The 13,711-nt window shown below is 44.8% G+C and overlaps 1 protein-coding gene across 1 annotated transcript in view; it reads left to right on the top strand.

The window, feature by feature from the left end:
* Positions 1-201: 201 nt before the first annotated feature.
* The window catches only part of LOC125713219 (chemokine-like protein TAFA-2), an 81,982-nt gene continuing 68,472 nt past the window's right edge, over positions 202-13,711 (top strand). The window contains exon 1 of the mRNA XM_048984190.1: positions 202-515. The gene's annotated coding sequence lies outside the window, so the exon portion shown is untranslated. The remainder of the gene's footprint in view (positions 516-13,711) is intronic.

Genomic DNA, 13,711 nt, shown 5'->3' with positions numbered 1-13,711 from the left:
GTCCCGATCCGGCCGCGGCGCGTCGAACCGGGCAGCATCCTTACCCAGAAACGCATCCTTGAGAAGCGCGAAAGAAGAGAAAGAAAGAAGCAAAGGAAAAAAAATAAAATAAATGGAATACAAGCTGGGCGGCTGCTGGTGAATATGTAGCTGTGCGTCCATTTAAAGTTTTTAATCCTGTTTTTTTTTTTTTTGTTTTGTTTTTTTTTTTTTTTTGCTTAGATGAAGCACTAAAAAGGACGCGGAACTTCCCGGACCTAGGCATCACAGCACTTCACCTGTGCGTCCGGAGAGGGAGTTCGCTCCGGCGGGGAAAAAGAGCACCTTCATTATTACTGAATCGGGGCTTTATTATTGGGGATACTTAAATTTCAAGCCAAGCGCGCAGGTGATGTGTCCCGTGGGAGCCTTCCCACAAGAGGGAAAGGGCACTTCTTGTCGCTTTATGTTTGACAATGGAGCGCAAATGAAAAGAGCATCTGCTTTGGATTAAACTGCAAAAGCCGCACCAACAGGTATGTATGGGGAAACATATGCATGATAACTGTATGCTAAGCGTTCTCTCCCTCTCTCTCTCTCACACACACACACTATAATATATATATATATATATATATATATATATATATATATATATATATATATATATATATATATATATTAATGATTGCGTCTAAGAATAATACGATACGCTACGATATAGTGGCTGACTGGCAAGGATTAATATTTGCTGTCTTTCTCGATATGCTTATATCTTGTGTTATGTACTGGTGTGCTCGGTAGGTGTGTGTGTGTGTCTATGTAGAACTGTGAAACTGCCGTAGAAATTATATTCTGTCACTTTGTATAACCTACTTAAATTCTGGAACCAGTATATTTCTCATTGTTGTTGTTATTATTACACTTAAAATTAGACAAATAATAATTATTTTATTATTATTATTATTATTATTGCATCATACATGAATGTCAAGCAAACTTGTTTTCTTTCTTTATAATTTCTTTGGTGCTGGGTGGGACAAAAAAACGCGAGTGTGGTCCGATCGCTGCTTTACAGTTTCTAAGCCGCAATTGCTTCTTCATTGCTCCATGATGTCCCTAGAGCAGCTGCATGAATTAATATCAGGAGCACCTTTGTCAGCCTGAAAAGGCATCTCCAGAAAATGCGCTTCTACGATCCGCCTTTTACGCCTCCTCTCCGCATAAAGACAGTTGCATTAAGTGCGCAAATGAGCTTCCGCGGAGCGGTGCGCGGAAAGACGCAGTGGAAAAGCTCGTGCTTAAAAAGGCAACTTTCTTCGGGCGAGTAACAAGGTGCGCATCGAGCACGGCACGCAGGTTTTTAAGTTTGGCTGTCATAAATCGCCTTTACAAAACGAGATTTACAAATCTGCAGCTGTAACACCCCCCCCCCCCAAAAAAAAACAGCTGGAATTTAAAAAAAGATGTACACATGAGTTTAATATTACAGTGTATAACAATATCATTTCAGCTTTGTTAAATACTTGGAAATTCATCTCCACTGCTGAGGACAATCATTATATTTCGCTACGTAGGAAAATGTAGCTACATTCTAATCTTCCGCATTAGCTTATAAGGCCGTGACATAGGTACATCTATCGATAAATGTATCCGATGCAAGAATAGTGGTACATTTGCTTGTAAATGTTACCGTCTTTTATATGGATGAACAGCGCTTCAGGATGGTGTTTAAAGACGCAACGTCTCCATCCCACGCCTTCAGGGGACAGCGGCGATTGAAGCGCGTTTACTGCACTTCCACAAGGAACTCAGGGGGAGGATTATTATCTATTTATTTATTTATTTTGGGGCGGGGGGTCTTTCTTTTTGGGAAGCAGGTTGACTGCTGTCTTTTTACTTTGTCCTTCACTGATCCTGGAAATCGAGGTTATGACACACTATCCCACTGCAAAGCACACGCAGAGATGGATTGAGTTTTACAGAATCTTTAAATCTATTGTACGTTCTGTAGCTGGTGAATATCTTTAGTTACGATTCAGCACTACATTGCTAAAAATATCTACATTTTCATTTATAATGTCCTCATTATCTAATATGCATTAAATTCCTGTACAATATTACTGATCTGGAACTAAAAAAAGTATTAATGTCCTGCGCCACACGTTAGCCGCATAAACAACAAACAAACATATCGTTGATTAAATGTTTAAAAGGAGGACAATGTGATGCGAGATACCCGAAACAATCTGTGAGTCAAACCGAATCGCATAAAACTGCACTTGCCACTGTTTTCACTGCCATCGTCTTGAGTAATCGTCACATCATCTTCTAAGGATGGCAGGAGCTTGTGCGTTTGTGTGTCAGAGGACAGCTGCAGGTTAACCTTTCAGGTATCTGGTGGTCTTTTAGGTATTTGGTGGTGGAGTGGATCGACATAATAAAAATTAGGCAGGCTCTGACGTTTCTCAGTCATTTCAGCGTGACATCTTTACTGACACCTTTTAAACCTCCCACAGGTCTTGATGGAAACAGAATCATCTCGGCAGCTGTTGGCCTTTAAATAGCTAAGAGAACAGGGCGGGGGTTTAAAACTCGCCTGTTCCGGATTGTTATTCCGTTACCAATCAATTCGCTGAAGATTACGGTTACTCCTACAATAAATACAACTAACGTATAAATAACAGGGGGAGAAAAACCGCAGCATTAGTTTTGAAGGAATTTGGGTCCGTATAGACTGGATGAACTTATCAGCGTAACGAGGCTGCGATTTCAGCGGCAGTGAGCTGTGCGGTGTCCCCGCCGCGAAGACCGCGATTTAATTTCTTTTCGGCAAATGACTTGAAGTGCTCCGGCATGGCAGGCCTCTAATGAGAGCGGCGGTGGGGCGGGCAAGCGGGGAGAAGAGCGGTAATTTTGTTTGGGAACGTGAATTATAGGTCACGTTTAAGAGGGGCTCCGTGAGGGTCCTCCCTGCTGCTCCTCATTTCCCCACTCTGACTCTCTCTCTCTCTCTCTCTACCCCCTCCCCCTTAATACTTCATTGCACATGGGTGTTCCTACAGTCAGGATCCCTCTTGCGTTGCCAGCGGTGGTGGTGGTAATTTCTTGGCAGCTTCTTCCTGTGTGGTGCGTATCAAACCTATCCGGGTTAATGGCCATCTCCCCTGGACGTACAGAAACATTGCAGCCCTCTCTCCCAATGCTGTGTTTACACCTATAATATGCGACCATACAATTCACCAGCACCTTGGTCCCCGTTGTGACTCTTTAGTGTGACGTGGGCGGAATATGTGTACGTGAACGTGTCTCTGTGTTGCTTTGTTTTTGATTGGTTCTGATGACTGACAGAATGGAGAGCCAATCAGTTTTGCGTTCTGAAAATTCTCCACCTCTACCAATTAGTTTTCATCCGCTAATGCTGGTCTCTTCACCATACATCCATCTGTCCATTATAAGCTTCCTTTCACTGACAATAGAATCAACGTCATGCCCCACCACTCTGCCTCCCCCCATGCCAGTCCATAAATTGCAGTTAATAACAGGTGATTCGTCAGGAAACATGTGACCTACAGGCCAGCGTGAAGGAAAGCATGTCTGGGTGCATGGTGTTCCCTCCATCTGCTTACCGGCGCCCCCTGGCTGAAAGGTCAGGCATGGAGGAATTGATCAAGAAAGTTCAGCCTCATAAATGTCTAAGGGAATTGCTGCAGGGGCTGTTAAATCTGTTGGTTCTGAGTTTGAAAATCAGGGAACAGATGAATGACCACTGAGCCCTCAGTGTAGCAACTAGAGACCAAGAATGGGATGTTGGGCACCTTTGCACAGAGAACTGTTCTATTCACTGGCAGCTTCCTGGAACAACGGCATAGCTCGTATTTTTATACAGATATCCCGTTTGGGGACATGCATATATTTATAAAAATGCTCATATATACATAAAGCTGATGTGGAACTATATGGCATTTTTGCAATGGTGATCCATGATGGTGTAGCGCCCCCTGAAGGCTGATTTTCTGAGGTAGGGTGCTCTCTGCTGTGTGACATGGAGCAGATTTTAGGATGCTGGCATATGACCATAAGGCAATGTTTACAGTGCTGACTTACGACCGCGGGGGTGGCCTTTATATTGGTGACTTACGGCCATGAGGCAGGCTTTATAGGCCTGACATACAACCGTGAAACAGCCAGAGTAACGTTGACTTACAGCCGGGATGCAGCTTTACCAGTGGGAGTTACGGCGGCAAGGCAACAATCCTGACTTAAAACCATGAGGCATCCTTTACAATACTGATTAATGACCGTAAACCTGCCTTAACGATACTGATTAATGACCGTAAACCTGCCTTTACAATGCTGACTAATGACCGTAAACCTGCCTTTACAATGCTGACTAATGACCGTAAACCTGCCTTTACAATGCTGACTAATGACCGTAAACCTGCCTTTACAATGCTGACTAATGACCATAAAACTGCCTTTACGATACTGATTAATGACCGTAAAACTGCCTTTACGATACTGATTAATGACCGTAAACCTGCCTTTACAATGCTGACTAATGACGTAAACCTGCCTTTAAATGCTGACTAAAGACCGTAAACCTGCCTTTACAATGCTGACTAATGACTGTAAACCTGCCATTATGTTGCTGATTAATGACTGCAAACCTGCCTTTACAATGCTAATTAATGACCATAAACCTGCCTTAAATGCTGACTAATCACCGTAAACTTGCCTTTACAATGCTAATTAATGACCATAAACCTGCCTTTAAATGCTGACTAATGACCGTAAACCTGCCTTTTAATACTGACTAATGACCATAAACCTGCCTTTATTATGCTGACTAATGACCATAAATCGATTGATTGTGGGGGCTGTGAAGCAGCTGCTATCGTCGTTGTGTTTGACCACGGTTTGACCTTTGTAATGGTGAGGCCTGACTGTGGGTCAGTGTCTGTACTGCAGAGACATGCAGGTTATTCATGGTTACACGGTTCAGGGTTTTACGCTCAGCTATGATCACAGTTGACCTTTTCAATGCCTCGGCTTGACCGTGGCTTGACCTTTATAATGCTAAAGCATGACCGGGGGGTCAGCCTGTAGGTCCCTGTGATAAGATCACAGTGTAGCCTTTGGGATGTAGAGATGTGACTGTGAATTAGGGAGGGTGACCGGGTCCCTTTGGACCACTTCTGATGGATTACAGGCTTGGAGGTAGAGGTTGGCATTTCTGCCATCCCAAAGCAGCCCCTTATTGGGACGCTAGATGCGGGGGCATGGATTCTCTCTCAGTGCTGTTTCTCCCCCCGAAAAGTGGTATTGATTCCCCACCATGAGTGACGTGCTGTTATGAGGAAGTATTCTGGGCCTTTCTGCCTAGGGTCCCTCGATCCGCACCTTAGACCCAAACTGCTTCTGCGGTTTGTAAGTCAGGCTCTCGTTTTCAAATCACGTAGCCGGCCGGATTTCTCTCGTTTATCCTAACATTCCCAGTAATGAGGCGGCAGAAAAGCTTTCGCGTTGGTTTCCTTTGAAATAACAAGCATGCAGGAAACATCCCGGTCCCCCTCCTGTTAAATCTGACCGGTGTGACGTCTTACGAGGATCCGGTAGCGGGGGCGGGTGGCAGGTAGCTGTGAAATGGCGTCTCGAAAACTAATTAATGGAGGCGCAGCTTCACAAAACAATTACTTTTCAAGGACGAGGCTCATTTTCCCTGGGCGGGCTGTGAAATGCAGGCGCCGGCGTCGCTGTCACGCGGCATGTCGTACCGCGGGCGCCTCTTTAGATGGATGATCAAAAGAGGAAGGGCCAGGTGAAGGAGAGGGGACGGAGGCGAGGCCGGTGGGTTTCCGCTGGAAGGAGGCGTGGGCCGATGTTTTGGGGCTTTCTTGTTTATTGTGAGGTATGAGACCAGGCAGCCCGGCGATTAAGGAGCCTTCCTTCTGACCTCGAGTTGGCAGCTTCTCATTGTGAGGCTGTACCACAAAAAAACAACATTACTCTAAATAATGTTAGTGATCCTCCACCTGTTCTATGCGGTTGTAATGATAATGTACGACCAGCTTCCTCTTGGAGCAACGATTTACTTAAGCAGGGCAGAACAAAAATGATTGAGTTAGAGAGACAGCCAATCAGAGTATATAGGAGGCGGGTCCAAGTGACTAGAGGAGGCAACACCAATCAATCAGATGTCTTGGTTCCGCCACCTCTAGTTGCTTGCCCCCACCCCATACACTCTGATTGGTTATTTCTGTGAGCCAATCATTTTTTGTTGAGCCCTCAGAACATTTTTGTTTAAGTAAAACTTCCACAAGCATGAAGACATGGTGCGGTGTGCTTCGGCCGGATGCTGCGTTTCCGGTTGGAAGGTTGCCAGTTCAAATCCCACATTACATGTGTGATTTTAATGTTGGGCCCCTGAACAAGGCACTTAACGCTCATACGGGTTGCCAAATAAATGAGATGTAAGAGATCGATGGAGCTGAAGTGTCGGGCCATGTGGGTAGAAGGGTTCTGCCCCAGTAGGGGCCACTATAAACCCTGACACAGCCACTTAGGCGTAATTAACGTATATAATTATGCGCAGTTTCAGCCGTGGTTAAGAAGCTGGAGACAGTCATGTGGAGATTGTGAATCTAATTCTGACAAATGGAATTGCACCTCTGATATGATTGCTAGCCTGCATCCTAGTGATGAATATCCGGTTGTAAAAAATGATTAGTCCAGAACTTAAAATATCTGTCGTTAGCGCGGCTCTTGGTGCCAAATTATACGAGGCGCTCAGGTGCGGACCAGGCTGCCAAGGAGACCGACGGCTGGCAAAGAAACGCGCTCGATTAATTATGCCGTAAAGACGGACGGCTGCTGAAGCGAGGTGCGCTTCCTGAGCCCTTGCCGTTGGCGGCTGTTTCCAGGTCCCCGGCGGGGATCCGCGTGGGGGCGGGTTTGTGGGGATCAGCCAAAAGGCAGAAGCCCATTTCTGCGAGTTTGCACGGTATGGACCCTGCAGCCGCTTTGTCTGCTCTGCGCATCGCTGATCTGGCATTTTCCCGCTCGACTTTGCGTCTTTCAGGGTTTGACAGGATTCTTCCCAAACGAATGCCGTTTTTAAAAACTTATATTGGAACGTTCTTATAATAGGCAGCGGACAGTGATTCGTGGGAAATGGCCGGTTTTGCCTCAGATAACACCAATCGATTCTGTCTTGCAAATTTTTTTTCAAAAGTTTCAGTTAATTTTTTTGATGATTCGAGCAAATCGCATTTTTTAGAAGACAAGGAAATAGGTGACATTTTCTCGGGATGAATGTGAAAGTGATGATGGATGGAAAAAAATGCTATTTTGGCCGACTTTTTTGGGTGAAATTATTAGATTTTTTCACGTTAGGATTTAGAAATGATTTCTAATTTAACACAAGCAGATCTGCAATCCGCTTGTTCTTTATTAATCTTCATTCATTATTAATCATAATTTCAAGAATGAAGTATTCCAACAGGGGCGGCATGGTGGTGCAGTGGTTAGCACTGTTGCCTCACACCTCTGGGACTCGGGTCGAGTCTCCGCCTGGGTTACATGTGTGCGGAGTTTGCATGTTCTCCCCTTGTCGTCGGGTATTCCGGTTTCCCCCCACAGTCCAAAAACATGCGGAGTTGCTGAATTGCCCGTAGGTGTGCATGTGTGACTGAATGATGTGTGAGTGTGCCCTGCGATGGGCTGCCCCCCCATCCTGGGTTGTTCCCTGCCTCGTGCCCATTGCTTCCGGGATAGTCTCCGGACCCCCCGCGACCCAGTAGGATAAGCGGTTTGGAAAATGCTGGTAAATAAGCTGGTAAGGACTAACAGGAATTACCAGTTTAATGGAGTATCTGTATAAAGTGACTTTTCCTTGGCATTATATAGTTTGCCATCTAACATGAGTCATATATTAACACATTTAATTTAAATGCTGCAAATTTTCAGAATGTTTCTATAAAGATCGATTAAAAGTCACATCTGAATTGTTATATGGAGAAAAGATTATCAAACGCTTGTCCAAAATTCCAATCCAGACCAATGAAGCCTCTTTTCCAGACTTTGTGTCTGCGAACGACTGGACTGCTGGACACCGTCTCAGCCAATCATTTGATAGCCTCTGATGCTGATCAATTAGGATGTTAGTTAAAAAAAAAAAAACGGGGCTTCACACTTTGACAGATATTGTGTAAAGAATCAATCAGATTTCGAAAAGAAAGGAAACCGTGAAAAGGTGTGAAGAGTTTTAAGGCCAAATTCCTTCACAGAGTGACGTGACTCATCAAAACCAATGTGACTTTCGGAAGAGGCATTTTATAATAACTTGCCAAATGTAATTACCCTACATATGTCTGTTTGCTGTGTGTCTCTATGGAACCTACAGGCGCAATTTAAGGTAATTCTGCTCAGCAGTGTTAATGATCATGATCACCATCCATGCGTACGTCTGCTTTTCCAGTACAGGATCACAGGAAGAGCCCTCAAAGATGACATGTCAGTGTTCTAGTAATGCAGTCCCTTATGGTTAGGTTAAATAAGGTCCCAGCTAACTAAACCCATTACTAATTTTACTGAAGGATGTTAAGGTCAGGAATCCATATTCATCTGACCTACTTCAGTTATCAGTCTCGGTCATAAAATGTCTTCTGTAATGTTTTTAACAACAATATTTCTCATTCACTGTATGCACCAGAGTTTAGGGTCGAGTACTGTTGTTAATCCAATCAGGATACGCAAACTATGCATATCCTGGGTAGGGGGCTAGTCCATCTCAGGGCACACACACACACACACACACACACACCATTCACTCACACATGCACTCCTATGGGCAATTTAGCAACTCCAATTAGCCTCAGCATTTCTTTGGACTGTGGGGGGAAACCAGAGTACCTGGAGGAAACCCCACGACGACATGGGGAGAACATGCAAACTCCACACACATGTAACCCAGGCAGAGACTCGAACCCGGGTCCCAGAGGTGTGAGGCAACAGCGCTAACCACTGCACCACCATGCCGCCCCCAATTATATAATATAATATATAATATTATATAATATATATTATTAGTGTCACGATCGTCGCGGAGCGGGGAATCGCTCAGGAAGGCAGAAGGGCAGAAAGCAGACAAGGCAGGCGAATCTCGGGGTAAACGGGGATTTAACACCGGGCAGGACAAACGGGAGTAACGGGCAGGTGCTGACACTGACAACATCAATGACGGACAATGAACTCAGGCAAGACTAGGACTGAAATAGACAGGACGGGGTGAAAATAAGTGGACACAGCTGGGTACGATCGGGGAAGCACACGTGGATAATCAGGGGGGCGTGGCAGGGGGCGTGACACACGCGAGGATCAAACGAGCCGGGCACCTATGTCTTCCATTCTATGTTCTGTGCTTTTGCTGCCATAAATTGGAAGGTTAATGTGTGCAGTGTAGATTTAATTCTGAGTGCGATTACTTTTGAAGCACAGTTTAATAGACTGAATGGTGTGCTTGGGTGATGTGTAATGTTTCTCCTCATATTGGGCAATGTTGGGATGTGGCTGAGGCCTACAGAGCAGAAACCGCAGACAGTTACCCCCCCCTTGCAGAAACGTTTTGCACACTCCGCCTCCTCCTCAGAACAAAAACTCACCTCCTTCTTCCAGTTTGACACGTCGCAAGCTGCTCAGATCCTGGCCAGAGGCCAGACTCAAAAAGAACCAAGAAATGTAACCGGCTTCTTCCTGTGGGAGTCTTCCGGAAGCTTCCTCAGCTGGCCTGTGGGCGGCGCGGCAGTGTGACTCGTTGCCCCCGCTGGACAAGTTCACTCTGACCTTCCGACCTGCCGAATTTCACGGAAGATTCCGGATGCTGGTCGGTGTCCCTCTAAAGTAAAATTCTCACTCTGGTTCCTTATGACTGCCTCGATTTAGTCATTCAGCATTAATACAAGCATTGATTCAGAATCAGAAAACCGTTTATTTGGCAAGTACAGAAAACGCAAAGGATTTGTTTTGGTGCAGTTTGTGGCATGATGTGTACAATCGCACATACAATCAAGACAACGCAAATTGAGATAGAAATAAAAATGTGCAATTAATAAATAAGCAAATGTAAATAAAGGTGAAAAAATCCATATGAAGGGAAGAGCCTTCGGGTGTCTGCTAATAAGCTTATGTAGTCAATAAGAGTACAAAATTCATTCATTGGTGAATAAGACCATTCATCCATAGTTTACAGTTGCTCTGTATTTCACCCTTATAAAGAATTAAATTTGAATCTCACACAATCACGCAAGGAACATAGTCTCGCCTCTTATCAAGATTACCTATTGTTTGTTTGCTGAGCAGCCTAATTAGACCATTGGTTACACCCTTTGTGTGAAATGGAAAACAAAACTGTGGGGGCGGCTCTAATTCCGTAATTTGCAGGCGGACGTCTTTGATTTCATGCCAGAACTTTGACTTTGGTGGCCTTTGACAGACGGCCTACGCCGGCATCCCAGAGAGGGAACGGTCGCTGTACCTTTGAGTATGTAGTACTGTCACAATCATCCTGTTTCATATATGTGTGTAAGAATCAAGTGCTAAAATCCTCAGACGAACCGTTAATCTGTCACCTGCTGGCCAATCTGTGGTCCTCTGGTTGGAGCTTCTGGAAGGAGCTGGTGGGTCTTTAGAGCGAGGAAGGACCTGGCAAGAAGCTGAGGAGCTGGAAACTGATATCTCGTTAGCGGCGGTAGCTATTACAGTTACTGCAATTAGCCTGGGCAGGGCTAACATTACGTTAACTTTTCTTCTTGGGTCAAAAATGATTGAAATAGGCAGTAACTGAGTCGCCTTAAACTCCCCTGTCTGCTCTTGGCTGCAGGAGTATAGCCTCGATCGTGGTGCAGATCCACAGGAGTACAGCCTCGATCGTGGTGCAGATCCACAGGAGTACAGCCTCGATCGTGGTGCAGATCCACAGGAGTACAGCCTCGATCGTGGTGCAGATCCACAGGAGTACAGCCTCGATCGTGGTGCAGATCCACAGGAGTATAGCCTCGATCGGGGTGCAGATCCACAGGAGTATAGCCTCGATCGTGGTGCAGATCCACAGGAGTATAGCCTCGATCGTGGTGCAGACCGCCTCACGTTAATTATGATTCCACAGGTCCCAGCTTCTGACAACCATAATCAGTAGCTTTAGCCTGTAGCTTTTGTTCTTTCAACTCCTGACCACCTAATTCATTTGAACTTCTAAAAGACCTTTTAAAGGAATGGCTGGGCTTTAGCCGCCGGTTAGCCGCCAGCTAGCTCCTTCCTGCTGCTTGGCTGGCCTTACGGCCTCCCCCTCTCATTAATTGATAACTCTCGCTCGTTGCCAGGGGCCTAATGCATTTTCTGTTCTCGTTTATTTTTTGCCTTTTTTAACTCGGTTGTTTGTTTTCTTTCCCGACATCCTCACGTCCGCCAGCTTGCGATGGGAGCTGCGGTCCTCTCGATCAGCCATTAGGCTGGGTTATCCCATGTCTGGGGCTCCGAAGTGTGCTTTCACACAGGCCTCTGGAGAGCGTGGTCTCGTGAACACCAGGCAGTGGGGGCGGTGGTGGTGGGGGTGTGCTTTTAAAGCTCAACATTCCATCATGAGCAGCCCGAAAAGGAACAAAAGGACAAGACGGATTTTCAGGTGCTGTTGGACAGTCACATTACGGAAATTTAACCGCTGTTTTAGCTTTTAGACAAAGTGATGCATGTCCTGTTTTGTATAAATCTTTCCCTCCTTTTTTAAGCACAAATTGTCTTTCAAAACATGTTACTGTTTACTGGAACTTTTATTGGAAGGTTAAATGTCCTCAAACAGCCACCGCTGACTGTGAAATGCATTGCGACTTAGCAGGGGTTGGTTGTGGGTTTAATTCCCAGCCCCACCTTTGTGTGTGAAGCTTGCATGTTCTAACAAAATAGGTCAATCGGTGTCTCTAAATAGCATGTAGCATGTTAGCATGTGCTGCGATGGACTGGCATCCTGTCCATGCTCTCCCCTCTTTCCAGGGACAGGCTTCCCATGATCCTCTGTCGGGTTACTGGTTCCGGAAGACGGATGGCAGATTTATTAGTCGCGTTTTGATCTTTGCTCAAAGACTGACGGTGCGTGTCATAATGGGACACTTCTTCCCTTGAACATTACGAACACTGGTACATCTCTGCCGTTAATCCCTGATCCTGCCTCGATCTCCCTCTACAGTGCAGCGGATTCAGGAAGAGCAGATGCATTCTGAACTCTGCTTTAGGAGTGACTGAACAATCAATTGAGAAAATATAGAGGCAATTACAGCATCTCCCCCTCACTGATAAAATAACTGCAAGGGAGGGGAGGGGACATAAATAAATAAAGTCAGATAAATAAATGTACGGGGGCAGAAAGGTCTTAGCCACTGTGACAGTGGTGTAATTAATGAGCTGTGTCAGATGGCCCTAATTAAAAGCAGCAAGGTCCACCGTATCCCTTTCAACTATAATTTCGAGGAATCCAAAACTTTTATTTTTCCCACAGTAATACAAACTTGCATTCAGAAGTCTGTAAACCGTATTACACCTGAAGGTGACGTAAGATGATTTACAGAGGACCCAGCGGGCTGACTTTGAAATTATGCTAGTCAACAAAGGATCCAACGTTTGAAGATTTTATACGTCTGTCGTCTCCTTGGCGGACGGCATAATTTAATCTGTCACTTTAAAAAATGGGAATTTATATGGAAAGGAAGAGTGTTTTTACTGGGGACGTCAGGTGCTTCTCAGACGCCTGGCGAAGAAAACACGGGGCATAAGGCGTACTTAGGAAATATATTGCCTCCGTCTATCATTAGTCATTAACGGTGGATCCACCCCAACGTAGCGGCCTGGGATTATCATCGGTGACGCAACGGCATGCAAACCTTGACAGAAACGTGTCTTTTTTTAGAAAGTGCTGGCCTGGGAAAAAAGAGAGTGAGAGGAAATAAAGAAATAAACCTTCAAATAGCAGGAGAAATCGGGGGGGAAAAAAACAATGAAATATCGGCAACACACGGATGAAACGGAAAAAATACAACATAAAAAGCAACCGGGGGGAAGAGGAGCCGAGGGGGAGGGCTTTATTCACGAACAGCTGTCAAATAATAAAGGTTATTAAAGGCGGAAAATCAGCCCGTTTTCCAACCCATGAAATTATTTTTACAGTGTTCACGGCAATTAATAAATGAGGATCCTGTTCATTGCATCAAATTAAATGGAAAATTAGTGTACCCTGCAAGATCATCAACAGTCCGATTTCAAACGCGTGTTCCTTCATTAAACGTAATTAGACATTTACCCCTTTGAGTGCTCCGTCGTTTGGAAACGCCGTCTCCGGTAGTTCGGAGTTCAGAGTCGTCTTTATGTAAAGACTAGCGACTGCTCTAGGGTTTCAGGAATGGAAATGTATAGCCACTCTGCAGAGACTAATTATGTAAGCTTATGTATGAACTTGAAAGCAGTTTAAATTGCCTTTATATACCATGTGACTGAATATTCCGCTATTTTATGGTATGCTTTTATTGTATAATTTCGCTGTTTTTATGTTGTTGATTTTATGCATGATTATACAGGGGTTCTAAAATTAATCAATATAATGTAAGATGTTGCATAATATGTACCAAATCCTTTTACTTTTATAAATAATTGTGTTATCCTAATCCTCTCCCTTAAGAGGATTTTCTAA

The sequence above is a fragment of the Brienomyrus brachyistius genome, chromosome 18, assembly GCF_023856365.1.
Source record: "Brienomyrus brachyistius isolate T26 chromosome 18, BBRACH_0.4, whole genome shotgun sequence".
Classification (NCBI taxonomy): domain Eukaryota; kingdom Metazoa; phylum Chordata; class Actinopteri; order Osteoglossiformes; family Mormyridae; genus Brienomyrus; species Brienomyrus brachyistius.
The sequence above is the reverse complement of the archived record's forward strand: the minus strand, read 5'-3'. Positions and strand labels throughout refer to the sequence as shown.